We start from the raw sequence: 4156 nt of genomic DNA, 5'->3' as shown, positions 1-4156 counted from the left end.
CATTTTAGTTGTATCTTATTCCTTGAAACATCATTTTTTGTACTATGGAAAAAATGTTATGTTTATTTCTGAGAGAGTGGGCGTGCGTGCATGCATGCAAGCAAGTGGGGAGGGGCAGAGAGAGAGGGAGAGAGAGAGAGAATCCCAAGCAGGCCCCATGCTGTCAGTGCAGAGCATGACTCGGGTCTCAAACTCATGAATTGTGAGATCATGACCTGAGCCGAAATCAAGAGTTGGATGCTTAACCAACTGAGCCACCCAGGCACCCCGGAAGATGGTATCAGAAGGTATTTTTTTCTACCATTTGTTGCTGTTGTATTGCACATCGTTTTCATGTCTAACAACCCTTCCAAAATACATCTATGGAATCTTCTTGGGTTTTCTCCAGGTACTATTTTATCTTTAAATAAGAGTTTTGTTTCCTTTTTTCCCCATCTTATAATTTTTATTTCCTTTTCATGCTTAGATGCATTGATTAGGACTATCAGCACAAAGATGAGTAGTTATGTTTCTAGCAATCATCCTTGTCTTGTTCTCAAACTTAAAGAGAATGCATCTGACCTTTCAATATGATGTTCACTGTATTTTGTACCCTTCATATTTTAAAATTCTTTTGTGAGGATCTCTTTTGCACTGCTGGTGGGAATGCAAACTGGTGTAACCACTCTGGAAAACAGTATGAAGGTTTAATAAAAAAATCAAAAATAGAACTATCCTATAACCCAGCAGTTGCATTACTAGGTATTTATGCAAGGGATACAGGTATGCTGTTTTGAAAGGGCACATGCACCCCAATGTTTATAACAGCGCCATCGACAATAGCCAAAGTATGGAAAGAGCCCAAATGTCCACTGACAGATGAATGGGTAAAGAAGATGTGGTATACACACATACAATGGAGTATTACTCGGCAATCAAAAAGAATGAAATCTTGCCATTTGCAACTACATAGATGGAACTAGAGGGTATTATGCTAAACAAAATTAGTCAGAGCAAGACAAGTATCATATGACTTCACTCATATGAGGAATTTAAGATACAAAACAGATGAACATAAGGGAAGGGAACCAAAAATAATATAAAAACAGGGAGGTGGACAAAACAGACTCTTAAATACAGAGAACAAACAGAGGGTTGCTGGAGGGATTATGGGAGGATGGATGGGCTAAATGGGTAAGGAGCATTAAGGAAGACACTTGGGATGAGCACTGGGTGAGAGGATGAATCACTGGAATCCACTCCTGAAATCATTGTTGCACTATATGCTAACTAACTTGGATGCAAATTTTTAAAATAAATAAAATAAATAAATAAATATTCTTTTGTTTCTCTTTTGCAAAAAGTTTTTTCATAAATAGATGTTGGATTTTATCAAATGCTTTTCCCGTGTCAAGTTACATGATCATACAATTCTGATTTTAATCTACTGTGACAAATTACAATTTTTGATCAAATCAAAGATTCTACCAATTATAAAGCATACCATTATGTGTTCCAATAAGGAAGGAAAAAACAACTATCCATTGAATATTCCAATTTAAGATACAATTAAGAAAAAACAATGGTGGGCATTTTAGAATTCATAAAAATACAAAGTAATTTATAAAGATAAAACTGCCATGTATCCCTGGGGTTAAACATAGATGTGTGATACGTTCAATTTTTTAATATCTAATGGCTTTTAATTTGCTAATATTTTTGCATATTCATGATTGAGATTGGTTTTAATTTTTACTTCTGTACTTTCCATGAGATTTTGGTAATGAGCTTTCTTTTATGTGAAACTGGAATTTTTCTCACTGAATGTTTAACAAAACTCACTAATAAAACTCTCTGGGGTTGGTGCTTTATTCGTGGGGAAGAGTTTTGACTATTAACTGAATTTTTTAAAGGTTATATGACCATGATTTATATATCTCACTGAGCCTATTTGCTACACTATTTTTTTCTAAGTCCTTTTATCAAAACTTTTCAAATTCATTAGCACATAACATTATTCAAATTTTCTCAATATTTTAAAATTAAGGCATAGGACTTTAACAGTTCTTATTGTTTACATCTTTTTTTCTAATCAAACTTGCCTAAGTTGTCAATTTTATTACTTTTTAAAAAAAATGTTTATTATTTTGAGAGAGATAGGACTAGCAGGGGAGGGAAAGAGAGGAAGAGAGAGAATCCCAAGCAGGCACCATGCTGTCAGCGTAGAGCCTGATGTGCGGCCTGATCTCACGAACTGTGAGATCATGACATGAGCTCAAGAGTCGGTTGCTTAACCGAGCCACCCAGGTGCCCTGATTTTATCACTCTTTGAAGCCCAACTTTGGGCTTTCCTTATTTTCTCATGGTATGGTTCTTAATTTCTTCTGTTGCCTTTATTATGTCCTTCTTTCAGTTGGAAGCTTAGCTCATGAATTTTCAGCCTCTTCTTTCCTAATATAAGCAAGGAAGGTAATACTTGCATTTTCTCCTAAATGCTTAGAAGATGCCACAAGTTTTTCTTTTTTTTCTCTCTCTTCCTTTTCTTTCTTTTTAACAGCACTAAGTACTTTTTTATATATATATAGAACTTAATAATTAACGAAAAATGACTTCCATTCTCATGGCACTTTTATACAAGAACTTAATAAAATAAAAAAATTGAGAAGCTCTTGCTGTGAAGAAAGAATGATGCTGCTGCTCTGAAGGGATGAAATGTACTCTAGCGGCCTGGTTCCAACTGCTAACCTCTTTCCTCATTGACATTTTATAGAATGAGAAGCATGATGCTGTGCATACACTCATTCAAAGATGTTAGAGTCCTTAACAAAGCTCCTTCGGTATCCATCACTATTAATCCCATTTAGATGTTTTCCTCCTCATGTAACTGTGCCTATCAATAGCTTCCTAGAGTTTCTTTGTATTCTCTAGTGTCACACTGTAGATAACCAGTCCAAGTTGCCCAAAGCGAAAGGGTTATCAGTGCAAAAGCCATTATAGGTTTGTCAGGTTTACGAAGAGCTCTGGATTCACAGCTCCTATTAAGGTTGCTGTGCAGACCCCTGAGCCTTGGGTTTCAAAAGTCTCTTTGGGTGGTTCCTTTTTATGCGTCATCCTCGCACAGGGGCCGTGCTGATCTTCTCTGTATCATTCCAATGTTAGTATATGTGCTGCCAAAGTGAGCACTGGGTGGTTCCTTTTTAAAGCAGGGAGGCTCAGGTGCTAAAGAACATCTTGACTAATGATGATTCATTACCTGCCATGAAGTCACCTCCCCTGTGTGCCTGCTCCGCTCCCCACAAGTTTCTATATGTAATATTTTCATTAAGTTCCGAATTATGTCCTAACCTCCATTATAATTTCCTCTTCCATCTGAGTTATTTACACCTCACAGGGTTGGGTTTTTAATATTTATTATTTTCTTTATATTTTTTATCCTAACTATACACATAGATGTTCTGATAGCTTTCTTATTACTTCACAGTGAATGAGTGCCTCAGTCCCCTTTGCCCCAGCCTTAGTCTCCAGGGCTCTGTTATGAGAGTAGATGAGGTTTTGTCCTACACAGGTGAGTGGTGTTAAGTAAAAACAAATCCAGATTTAGGTACAGAAAGACTTTATTGGAAAAGATTGTGGAAATAAGGAGAATGCTCTGACCATAAGATCTGCAATTGTCTCAAAGATCAGGTGGAACAGAGCTTTTTATAGAAAGGAGTATGTAAACAATGAATGAAAAATCCGAGTGTGAAGGAGATAAGCAGGTGACATAATGGGACAGTTGATCAGGGAAAGTCTTTTAGTGATCAGTTAATTTGTGCGAGGTGTCACTCAGGAGAGACTATTCCACATCCAGTGCAGGCTCAAGCTGAGGGTGGATTAAAATTCAGGGGCTTATGCGGGGAGAAGCCTAAAGTTTGATCAAGTCATTAGAGGGTATTTTGTCCAGATTGGTCTTTGGGAACAAAGAGATCAACTAACCATTTATGAGACAAAGAATGGGAATTGGGAGATCTGGGTCTAGCTTCGTCACAGGTGAACAAAGTCATATGGGAAAAGATGGTTCTTTGCAATAAGCCATTGCCTGGAATAAAATAGGAAGGAGGAACCAAACTGCTAACTGTTTTCTAGGAGCACAGCGTTCATTAAATTGTCGGTAGCCAGGTTACCCACAGGCAAAAGA

The 4156-nt window shown here is 37.1% G+C and overlaps 1 non-coding gene across 1 annotated transcript; it reads right to left on the bottom strand.

Moving 5' to 3' along the window:
• Window positions 1-3054: 3054 nt before the first annotated feature.
• On the bottom strand, window positions 3055-3162 carry LOC113593114 (U6 spliceosomal RNA). The gene has a single exon (XR_003413174.1). It is a non-coding gene; the product is annotated as a U6 spliceosomal RNA (small nuclear RNA).
• Window positions 3163-4156: the final 994 nt, after the last annotated feature.

Source organism: Acinonyx jubatus, chromosome B4, assembly GCF_027475565.1.
Source record: "Acinonyx jubatus isolate Ajub_Pintada_27869175 chromosome B4, VMU_Ajub_asm_v1.0, whole genome shotgun sequence".
Lineage (NCBI taxonomy): Eukaryota > Metazoa > Chordata > Mammalia > Carnivora > Felidae > Acinonyx > Acinonyx jubatus.
Note: the sequence above shows the minus strand (reverse complement) of the source record. Positions and strands in the feature narration are given on the sequence as shown.